The following is a 12,385-nucleotide window of genomic DNA, read 5'->3' as shown; positions in this document are numbered from 1 at the left end:
AAATAAAGCAGCAAAAATAATTTTCTGAAAAATACCTCTGGTCGTGAAACTTTGCTGCTCAATAATCTTCCCATTCAGGTTGTAGTCTGACCTGACTGATAAGAAGGCCTCAGGATTCTGAGAAATGGGGTGATCCTTAGCTCAGTCACATATTGCTGCATAGCTATCCAGGCCAGCGTTTCCTGGATCAGCCCAAAGTTGTGAATTTTCTCCCTGAACGGTACAATTAGCAGCATTATCCACCTGGAAGAGGGCACATGTTTTAAAAAAAAAAAAAAAAATCTTCCCATTCCCTGGAAATCATCTCTTGCTATATCTTTCTTATGTCACTTTCAGCCTTCTTTTAGAACTACTTTTAGTCTTTTCTCTTCTTACCCAGGAGCTTATAAACTCCATGAGAGGAGACCACAAAAGAAGTGTGTATTTTTGGCAGCACCTGCATGGTCTTGCACATACTACTCAAGTGGTAGATTCTTTGAATGAACTAGAAATATCAGTTAAGAGAGAAAATGTACAATTAGATGAAACATATTCATTTAATATTCATACTTTTTTTATTAGCATCACAAATAAGATTTTTTATTGTCACTCTTACAAGTCTGAATTTTATACAGATTTCTAGACTGGTAACTGATATCCATCAGCTTGTTCAACTTTAGCCCCTGTCTCTTTCCCAGCCACTTTTCCAAAATTACTACCTTCATCATGAAACATGAGTTTTCTCAATTCAAACTTGGGAAAAAAGCATTTTTACTTTTCTAACAAAGACATCATAGAGCAGATAAATAGATTGGCAAGCATTTTCCATGTCTTTTCCAAAGCTGTCTGGAGTCAGTATTGACAAGTTCTTGCAAGTCATCCTCTGGTTTTGGCAGATCCGTCGGTGCTGAGTGTGAGGTTTTCCAAATCTGGTTTTTGTGCTTTTTAGTAAAACCAACAAAGCATAGATGAAGCTCATTACCATCGGTAGTCTTGACATCAACATGAACTTTATTCATGGGCTCCCATTTTTTTTTTGACCATGGGACACATTTTGTCACAAGCAGGACCCATGCTATGAAAATTAACCAATTTTTGCTCTAAACATCCTCAGTAATTAGCTTGAATTTTCTAAATGCAGCTTCATCATTCTGCAGATTAGCTAAGCTCAATTCAGTAACATGACCCTTGTTGTCCAATGCAATTTTGGTTCCTTAAGTTCTCATGACCACTTTTTCCAACATTTTTATATTGGACATAGTTGGTGCTTTGACATTATTCCAGTTTTTCTTAGAACATGGATCAACCACTAGTCTCCCTTTTTGCTACCTTTTGTAAGGTGCTTGTTCTTGCAGACTGCCATGTTGCTGCTCAGCCAAAGGGGAACATTTAGTCTTACTCCACCACAGAATAAAATATAAAATATTTTTCAACACAGAAATCCTCTTACATAAAAAAGATTTGTTTTCCATCTTTGAGTTTAATAATCATCTGATTACAAAGCACTATAGAATTTAAAGAATGTTTCATTTAAAAAAAATTTTATCTGAGGACTTCCCTGGTGGTCCAAAGATTCCACACTTCCACCGCAGGGGGTCATGAATTTGTCTGTGGTGCAGCCAAAAAAAAGTCATCAGAAAGCAAGAGTTGAAGATGATATAGTAGACATCATTAAGTTAAATGACATAATTTTTAATTCACATTTAGTAAAACAAAGCTTGTAAAGTTCTGTGCTTTAGGGAAAAAAATGAAGGCTATTGTGGTGACTTGTTTATTCTATAAGCTGCATAACCAAAGGAAAGAAAAATTAAAGACATTTGGAATAAAAGAGTTTTAGAAAAAGATAAAGTAACTTACTTGCTTCATGTACCCTAAAAGGTTAGGTCTGTCAGGGTTATTGAAGTAATGGGGAATGGGAACATGGGGGTGATTGTGGTATTTCTGTGTTTAAAACTTACACAATAGGGTGGGAATGTTGTTCATATTTACTTAGAAGAACGTGGTTTGAACAAGTTTGCTTTCCTAAATGACATCTGTCCAAGTGACCTAGCTACTTGGATTCTTTTTCTCAAGATATTAAGTTGCTGACTGTGAAAGTTACCGCTTCTTATTACTCCTGTCACTGTAGAAAATTGAGAAGTGAGTTAGAAATAAGAAATTTAAATTTCTTAGAACTTCATCTTTAAAAGAATACAGTATTCCCCTCCATATTTATCATGGTTAGCTTGTCTTTTTATTGGGTATAATTCGTGAGTCTACATCACCTTAGATTAAGTAGTTCCTCAAAAGCTGTTTTGTAATTTCTGGATTTGATTTTATTTTAAACAGAAGCTTTTCTTAGTTTCTGTTTAAGACAGCAGTATTTAAATTAATTAATACTTGCCACTTACACTTAGTCTGATTTATTGAAACTAAGTCCCCAAGTTAAGTTTAAATATTGATATCTTTTACTAGTGTGTATTAACTATATTTGAGGCTAAAAATACCCTTTTTTGACTTAATAAAATCTATATCCTATTCAGAAATTTCAGGTTATTTACATTATTTTATTTAGTGAAAACACATAACTTAAGAACCAAAAAAGCTCATCAGTTGTAATATTCTTTTTTTAAATACTGAGTAATATCTTTTTTTTATACTGAAGTATAGTTGAGTTACAGTGTTTCAGTGTACAGCAAAGTGATTTAGTTGTGTGTGTGTGTGTGTGTGTGTACATATACTTTTTTAGATTCTTTTCCATTGTAGGTCATTACAAGATACTGAGTATAGTGTAGTCAGTTAACATCCTCTCAAAGCACAAGGTGGTAATTAAAGGGTTTTTAATTTTACTTTTTTTTGCTAATGATAGAATATATGTTTGATCATTTGAGGTTAGAGACAATGGGAAAGCATTTAATAATGATTATTTACACACTCACTGAAGTGCCTTAACATTCCTTTGATGCCGTTTTTTTGTTAAGCACGTTTTCCTATGAAGTGTTTGTAGTTGCACAGACCATGTCAATGCCTGCTGGTTCTTCCCTCTGTAAAGTATCTGTTCTTTTATAATATGTACAGAGATTTATGAGAGACTTCATGGTGTGGATGATCAGAAACCCAACAGGACTCATTTTCATATAATTTTGTGCCAGTTGAACACTCGGGGTGTCGGTTGTTGCTGGGACCTGTTTTTGACTCTGTTGAACCTTTACTGGCTGTGGTTTGTCTGGCCATCACATGACTTCTCTGAAAATTCCCCCTCCCCTTCATTTCCAGTAAACTGTTTGAGTAGGAGTGAGTCAGAGTGAAACCAGCTTCCCTGTAACCACAGGGCTTGTTGAAGAATTTGTCAACGTGGACTCGGGAGGGTTTGCATTAAGCTTTGCAGTAACTGCTATGGTTTGTGTTGCGTCAGGAGTTCCACAGAAAAGTTTCCTGCTTTCAAGATCCCTTGCTTGTTTGCAAAGGGTTAAACTGATCAACTTTACCATAATAAACATTAGAGACACATGTTAAACCCATTTATTTTATCATTTAAAGGCTGTGTCAAAGCTACCAAGGCTTATTGTAGTTTCTCTTTTCAGAATCAACCAACCACACCCAACAACGTTAAGTTTATGAAAAGGCAGGCCTGCTAGATCTTCTTTCAGAACTGGCTCATGATTTTACCACTAAGTACCATCAAGATTAAGCAATTCCAAGTGGTCTCTTTTGAAGGATTCTGTTGCAGGATATTGCAACTACTAGCACAGTTAGCTTTTGGTACATAAAGGTCACTTACATTTGGTTCAACAAGAAAAGGTAGCACTTAAAATAGTTATGTAGTTGTAGTTTTTAAGCACATGTAGCATAGTTATGGTGGAATTCTTAATGCCTCATTTTATTTACTTTCTTGGGAAGGTTTCACTTTATTTTGAATTCTTCTCTCTCCATTCCACTCCCAGACTTTCGATCTTTCTTGCTTTTCTGACTCTTCTGTTTCTTTAACCCATTCTTAGAGTGGTATTAACAGGAAAGAGAGTTGCAGTTTGACACAAACTGCCGAATGAATGGCCACTGGGAAACCTGTCTGCTCATTGTGCATTCCTAAATCCGTTTGTTTTTACCCGTTCATTTCTGTATTTAATCACTTCATTTTGGGCAGACTTTTATTTTAAAGATAAATTTAATAAACACATTTAAATTAAACCTCCTAAAAATCATTTTTATTCTGCTTACCCTTTTTTGGTAACAAAATCAATTTAGGGAAAAGAACATGATAGAAAATTTTGAGCTAATTATTTCTCTCAGGAAAGACTACTACAGAATAATGGAAGTTTAAAATTGTTTATATTCTCGAAGAGAAACATTTGTTTTGAAGATCAGGCAATTCTAGTTGAAATTAGATTATTTAAAAATGAAAATAGAGGTTAACACAGTCATTTTCAAAGTACGATGAGTAATGTTTAAGATTTTTCTTGTTAGTTTGCTTTAAACACTGGAGAAAAATATAATTTTGTTATATGTCTGCTTTGTTCTTCTCATTTGCACACCTGTTTACAGATATGGGGTGGGGGGACAAGCAGTGAACAGGCGTTAGGTTACCTTTGTTAAACTAATTTAAAGCTTTTATTCAGGTTTGTATTTCAAAGACCTTTTGTAAAGTGCCTTTAGAAAGGCCCCTTTCATTGAAACTTGGACCGACGGACTTCATGTATATTGTGCTTTTGCTCATGGGTTTGCAAATCAGTAATACACTAAATACAAACCCACCCTCTGTTGTATCTGCTGAATGCTCCTAGGGGTTCTGGCCTAAGATCAGAGTCAATTCAAGACATGGACTGCTCATTTCCTATTTCAAAAGGTGTTTTTGTTTCTAATTGGTCAAGGTTCTTGGTTTATCATAATAGATCTGTAGTTCTCTCTTGCTGAGTATTTAAGGAAATTTTTCTTGGTAGAGTGTTCTTCCCATTTTCCTGTCTTGGGCCTTATAATGTAACACCATGACTATCCTGCTCTTAAACTAGAGTTATGTGGACGTGGGCATGGTCATTAATTCATTTCTCCCCTCAAAAGTAGGCATGTACTATATAGACTTGCTTATCCACATTCCCTGATAAGGGTCTTCATCCAATAATTTATCAAAACTTACAAAAACTTATATTTTTACTACCTCTTGAGGTAAAGATATCAGTAAGTTTATAGGCTGTTATTTAAGTCTGTGCTTCTGTTAGTTTGTTTTAAATTTCCCTCTTTCAAGTTATAAAGGGTGCCACCCTCATTCTAGTATTGTAAGTTTTTTTAAAAAAAACACTTCCCTTTTCCTCTTTTCATAAATTTTCATCCTTTTTTCATAACTTAGAAATGTCAGTTACCTTTTCAGCCTTTCTAGAGAAAATAATTGTTTATTTTTTGTATCTAATATCCCCAAAACTCTTTGATCATTTTAATTCCCTGAGGTATCTTTATCTAATTCTTTTATATCTTTTCTAACATGAAGTTGTCAGAGCTGCACATGATTTTTTACTGTTAATATATTTGTGTATTTTCAGATTTCTACAACTGCAGAACTGTTTGGCAATGCATTTTGCTAATTTTTAAAATAAATTGTTTACTTTAATAAACTATTTACTTGGGAGACCACTCTCAGTTCCCTTTCCTTTGTTCATAACTTAAAACTTTCATAATCCATCATTTTGTATGTAAATAATCCATAAATATGTTATCCTACTGTTGTCTGCTTTGAAACCTACCTGCCATGTTTCCTCCTCCTCAAGTTTATTGCCATGATTTTGGCACTTCCTACCGTAAAATTCTAATTTCAATTATAGATTGGGAACTTAAGCTCTGTTCCTTTTTCCAGGACCATTTATAAACTTGTTTAGTGGGATGATTGGTTCTGTCTTAGGAAAGAATCCTACTGTTTGCATTTTCATCATGGTGATGATCCCATTTATGTTTATCCTTTGTTTTCAGTCTTTAAATTTCCTGTCCCTGACAGCTTTGTAAATTCTGTACTGACCTGGTTTTCATAGCTTTGCATGTTTAAGTTCATCTCAACCATTTTTACTTTTTTCTTTTTCATTCACAGACTCATATTCTTGTTCTTACATACACAGCAGATTGTCATATGATTTTTGTTTTTTAAATTCCAGTTTGAATCTGGAAATAAAAGTTATTTATTAGTTACTTGCAACCAAAATACAATCAATTATAAATGCTAAAAATAGAGGGTGATTTTTCCCTCTCTAGCATCAAATAAGATTTGGTAAATACCCTTTCTGGTGAGACATGAGGAGATCACATGAGGAGATACTGGCTTCAGACAGGAAAAAGAGAAGAAAAGAAAAATGCATTACTTGTGTAATGTGTCATTTCTAATAAATCTTGCATACTCAGACATTTTCCCTGAATGTCTAGAGCCCTGTTGTTCTTCTTGGGCGACTGTTCATTGTTATTTCAAATAGAGGCCAGCAGGCACTGATAGGAGTGGATGCCTGCCTGCCCGCCTGCCTTCCTAAAAATCACCATACAGTTTCTTTTCAACAGAAATCTAAGCAGGGATAGAGAGAGGAAAAGAAAGCAGCAGATACTGGCCAGTTTTACTGCTAGTAACTTGGACTACGTTATTGTTGTTCAGTAACTAAGTCAGGTCTGATTCTTTGCGACGCCATGGACTGCAGTACGCCAGTCTTCTCTGTTCTTCACTATCTCCCAGAGTTTGCTCAAATTCATATCCATTGAGTCCACTGATGCCATCTAACCATCTCATCCTCTGCCACCCCCTTTTCCTTTTTCCTTCAGTCTTTCCCAGCATCAGGATCTTTTCCAGTGAGTCACCTCTTCACACAAAGTATTGGAGCTTCAGCTTCAGCATCAATCCTTCCAGTGAATAGTCAGGGTTGATTCCTTTAGGATTGACTGGCTTGATTTTGAAGACTCTGAAGAGTCTTCTCCAGCACCACAATTCGAAAGCATCAGTTCTTTGGCGTTCAGCCTTCTTTATGGTACAACTCTCATATCCGTACATGGCTACTAGGAAACCATAGCTTTGACTATACAGACCTTTGTTGGCAAAGTGATGTCTTTGCTTTTTAATATGCTGGCTAGGTTTGTCATAGCTTTCCTTCCAAGGAGCAAGCATCTTTTAATTTCATGGCTAGAGTCACCATCTACAGTGATTTTGGAGCCTACGATAATAAAATCTGTCACTGCTTCCACTTTTTCCCCTTCTATTTGCCATGAAGTGATAGGACTGGAAGGAAAAAGCTCTGAATGGTTACCTGAACCTTCCAAAAAAGGTTCTCTACTTTTTATCTGAAAATGTTAACAAATGCTGAGGGTAAGCCCCTAAGAAAGCCTCCTTACTTCTTCCATCTCTTCTTCCTCCTAGACCACCCAGTAGTTGATTTGTGAGTTTTAAGATAAGTGGGCTTCCCTGATGGTTCAGATGGTAAAGGGTCTGCCTGCCACACGGAAGACCCAGGTTCAATCCCTGGGTCGGGAAGATCCCCTGGAGAAGGAAATGGCAACCCACTCCAGTACTCTTGCCTGGAAAATCCTATGGGTGGAGGAGCCTGGTAGGCTACAGTCCATGGGGTCACAAATAGTTGGACATGACTGAGAGACTTCACTTTTACTTTTAAGATAAGTAATAATGCTATGGTGACCATTACAGGTGTAAATAACTAAAAAATTTCCTCTTATTTTCTGGAGACAAGAATATGTTGCTTAAGAACTGGTATTCAGAAATAGTAATCTCATCTAACATTACCCTTTTTTCATGGAATATTTGGTAAACCAGTTGGTTGTACAGGGCAGATTTGATAGATTTTCAGTTCTTAGTGCATTTCCTTCCTTCCCTCCTTCCTGTTTTATAGCCCTCTTCCTTCCTTGATATTGCTATGTTGCTCCTCTCTTTTTGAAATTAGAAACTAATTGAAAGCCTCTTATTCCCTTACTTGTTACGTTGTGCTTGAACTGAGCTCACATAGTCTCTGAGTAAGAAATTGGACAAGATATTTTATTTCATCCAGTCTCAGGTTTTGGGGGGCTTCTCAGGGGCTTCCCTAGTGGCTCAGACGGTAAAGAATCCGCCTGCAATGCGGTAGACCTGGGTTCGATCCCTGGGTTGGAAAGATCCCCTGAAGGAAGGCATGGCAATGCACTCCAGTATTCTTGCCTGGAGAATCCCCCTGGACAGAGGAGCTTGGCAGGCTACAGTCCATGGGGCCACAGAGAGTCAGATGCAACTGAGCACACACAGGTAGCGCCAGGGTAAAGAACCTGCCTGCCAGCACAGGAGACATAAAAGACGCAGGTTCCATCCCTACGTCAGGAAGATTCCTCAGGAGAAGAAATGGCACCCCACTCCCGAATTCTTGCCTGGAGAATCCCATGGACAGAGGAACCTGGCAGGCTACAGTCCATAGAATCATACAGAGTTGGACATGACTGAAGTGACTTGGCGCACACGCGTGCAGGTTTTTTCCCTTGATAGTAATATCAGTGTAAACAGTTTTGTCCCATAATCAGTTTTATCTCTAAATTATCATGGTGATAGATATTATTTATCATAATTTTGCAGAAAAGATGAAGAAATTGTGGCTAATGGAAGTTTGGAAATGACTTAATTGGTGCTCTATCATTTGTTGCTGCATTAAGTCCGTAGAATTGGTGTTCGTATATTCTGTTTAAGCACTTTTTTTTGTTTTTCATGCTTTCCTAGCCATTGTAGGCTTCCGGAGTCTTCATTTCTTTCCGCATTTCTGCCAGTTGCAACCCACCACCCCATATACACACTAGATTATTTCTCTATCTCTCAAGGGAAAAAAACTTGCTGGAACTTTCTTCCCCTACATTCTTAGCCTGGCTGATTCCCTCACCTCCGTTAGGTTTTTAATCAAAGATCACCTTTTCGCCTCAGTCCTTCTTCAGCTGTCATATTTAAAATTACAACTTGCCTGCCACCCCGTTCTTTGGTTTTTCTCCTCCCATTAGACTGTGAGCTCGGTGAGGATCCAGATTATCAGTTTAATTCCGTGTATCTGTTGCTCCATGCGTTTGGCATGTACTAAACGTTTGTTGAATTAATGGTTAAACAGTGTCCTCATCTTTACTACACTGCATGCATATACTGTGTGTGTGTGTGTGTGTGTGTGTGTGTGTATATATATATATATAAAGGTATATATATGCATATTTTATAAATTATATATATAATGTACATTTATATATACATATATAAATGATAGAACTAAACAACATAGTTGGTGTTCTGTCGTTTGATGTTGCATATATTTCATATATATTTGAGATATATATATATATTTAGTTACCAGCACTAATGGGTTGAATTTAATTGCTTTTAAATAAGAATTTTGGTTTTTTAAAAAGATTCTAATTTTGTCTTCTAAAATTCTGTATGAGTAATAAAAACTACATGTATTTTTCCCAAAACTCAGCATTTAAAGCTTTTCTTCTCTTTTCGTGTTTGAATTTATTCAACCTTAATATGTTTGTGTTATCAAAGCTCCTGATTACCACAGATTCATTAGGATCATCTGTTCAGTTCAGTTCAGTTCCGTCCAGTCACTCAGTCATGTCTGACTCTTTGCGACCCCATGGACTGCAGCATGCCAGGACTTCCTGTCCATTACCAACTCTCGGAGTTTACCAAAACTCATGTTCAAGTTCATATTACAAATGACATTGATTGTACCTAGAGCCTATGCATGTGTAACTGAAATAATGAAATAATGAAACAGACTTAGTGACTAAACAGCAGTTTACTTACACCACATGTATTTATCTCACATTTTTATTCTGTTCATTATAAGACGATGCTATTTGTGACCCACTAAGTTTTCACAGTATGCAATCTCATAAAACCTCATTAAATAATAGAAACATATGAATATGAATAGTAAAAATATCTGAATTTTCAGATTTCTATGTGGATCAGGTTTTTAGTACTTACTAAATTTAGCTCGTTGCCAAAATAAATGTTTCTTACTGTTTCAAAAAATACACAGATCTTCTTTGTGTTCATTTTTAGACATGACTTCATAGATTTTGATTAAAAAAACAAAATTTTTATGTTTATATTTTTATATGCAATACCCCCATTTTTGAAGGCGAAAAGATGGCCTATATGTTCAGTTTTGTTTTTAACATGTCAGAGAGAAGAAAGCCATATCACGTTTTTAGATAGTGACAGAAGCAAGCAATAGATAATTCTAGTTAGAGAATCCAATACTGTTTTATAACCATTATTATTTTTTTTTTAAAGCATTTTATTGATTGATTTATCTGGCTGTGCTGGGTCTTCACTGCGGCACGCAGGATCTTAGCTGCAGTATGCAAACTGTTAGTTGCAGCATGTGGGATCCAGTTCCCTGACCAGGGATCAAACCCGGGCCCCCTGCATTGGGAGTTCAGAGTCTTAGCCACTGGACTACCAGGGAAGTCCCTATAACCATTATTTTTAACTTCCTAAAAATTTCATCTACTGGCTGGGATACGAAGAAGATAAATGTTTATTCATTACATATTGGAATACACAGATTTCTCATATTTGTCATTTACAGATTTTTGCCCCACTTCAGAACTGTCTAAGGAACCATTAGTTCCTTTTTGCTTTTTCCTTCTTTTTAACTGCTGAATTCTTACGTTTTTTTAATTGAGATATAATTAACATCTAACACTGTGTTAGTTTTAGGTGTACAGCATAATGACCTGATACATGTATATGCTGCAAAATTATTACCACAGTAAGTTTTATTAATATCCATTACCACATATTGTTACAGAAAGTTTTTTCTTTTGAAAAACTTTTAAGATCTAGTCTCTTAATAACTTTCAAATATACAATACAGTCCTATTAACGAGAATCACCATGCTATAAGTCCCCAGAACTTAATTTATCTTTTAACTGGAAGTTTGTACCTTTTGACCACATATTCTCATTTCACCCACCCTCCATTATTCTGTGTCTGGCAGTCACCAGCCTGGTTTTCTGTATCTGTGATGTCAGGATCTTTATTTAGATTGCACATATAAGTGAGATAATTTAGTACTGTCTTTTTTATGACTAATATTAATGTGTATGTCTGTCTATCTATCATATCCCTCATTTTCTTTATCCATTCATCCATCAGTAAGGCATCTAGGTTGTTTCCATGTCTTGGCTATTGTAATAATGCTGCCATAAACTGGGGGCGGTGCGGGGGGTTGCAGATATTTTTTTCAAGAGAGTGATTTCGTTTCTTTTGGACCAAAACCCAGAAATGAAATTGTTGGATCATATGGTAGTTTTAATTTTAATTTGTTTTGTTACCTACATACTGGTTGGTGGCTCAGACTGTAAAGTGTCTGCCTACAATGTGGGAGATCCAGTTTCAATCCCTGGGTGGGGAAGATCTCCTGGAGAAGGAAATGGCAACCCACTCCATTATTCTTGCAAGGAATATCCCATGGACAGAGGAGCCTTGTAGGCTACAGTACGTGGGGTCATGAAGAGTCAGACACGACTTCATGACTTCACTTTCACTTTTCATACTGGTTGTAGCAATTTACATTCATACCAACAGTCACCATCTTTTTCTCCACATCTTTGCCAACACATTATCTCTTGTCTCTTTTATGATAGCCATTCTAACTGTTGTGAGATGTTATCTCATTATGGTTTTGATTTCCCTGGTGATTAGTGATGTGGAACAACTTTTCCTGTACCTATGGGCCATATGTGTCTCTTTTTGGAAAAGTATATGTTCGTATCCTCTACCTATTTTTTAATTAGATTTTCTTTTCTGTCGAATTGTATGAGTTCCTTATACGTTTTGGATATTAACTCCTTATTAGGTACATAGTTTGCAGATATTTTCTCCCAGTCGGTAGGTTGACTTTTCTTGTTGCTGATGAAAGAGGAAAAAAATCTTTGCTAAGACCAAAATCAGGGGGCTTACCCGCTATGTTTACTTCTAGGAAGAGTTTTATGGTTTCAAATCATCTGGTCTAGTGTTTAATCCATTTTGAATTGATTTTTGCACGTGATGTAAGATAGGGGTCCAGTTCGATTCTTTTATGTGTAGCTATCTTTTTTTTTTCCAATTCCATTTATTGAAGAAACTGTTCTTTCCCCATTGTATATGCTTGGCTCCTTTGTCATAAATAATTGATCATATATATGAGGGTTTATTTCTGGGCTCTCTGCTTTTCTATTGACCTATGTGTCAGTTTTTAAGCCAATATCACATGCTTTGTAATACAGTTTGGAATCAGAAAACATGATGGCTCCAGCTTTGTTCATCTTTGCCAAGATTGCTTTGGCTATTCTGGATCTTCTGTCATTCCATACAAATTTGAAGATTGTTTCTGTTTCTGTGAAAAATGCTTTTGGAATTTTATTTGGGATTACATTGATTCTGTCGATTGCTTTGAGTGGTTA

General features: G+C 36.1%; 1 protein-coding gene and 1 pseudogene across 5 annotated transcripts in view; one reads left to right on the top strand and one right to left on the bottom strand.

Annotated features, from left to right (window-relative positions):
- Nucleotides 1–12,385, top strand: part of VMP1 (vacuole membrane protein 1) — a 118,587-nt gene that overhangs the window by 66,216 nt on the left and 39,986 nt on the right. The gene's annotated exons all lie outside the window — the stretch shown is intronic.
- Nucleotides 619–1,342, bottom strand: LOC122450329 (annotated as a pseudogene).

The sequence above is a fragment of the Cervus canadensis genome, chromosome 1, assembly GCF_019320065.1.
Source record: "Cervus canadensis isolate Bull #8, Minnesota chromosome 1, ASM1932006v1, whole genome shotgun sequence".
NCBI lineage: Eukaryota > Metazoa > Chordata > Mammalia > Artiodactyla > Cervidae > Cervus > Cervus canadensis.
This window is presented reverse-complemented; position numbering and strand designations above follow the sequence as displayed.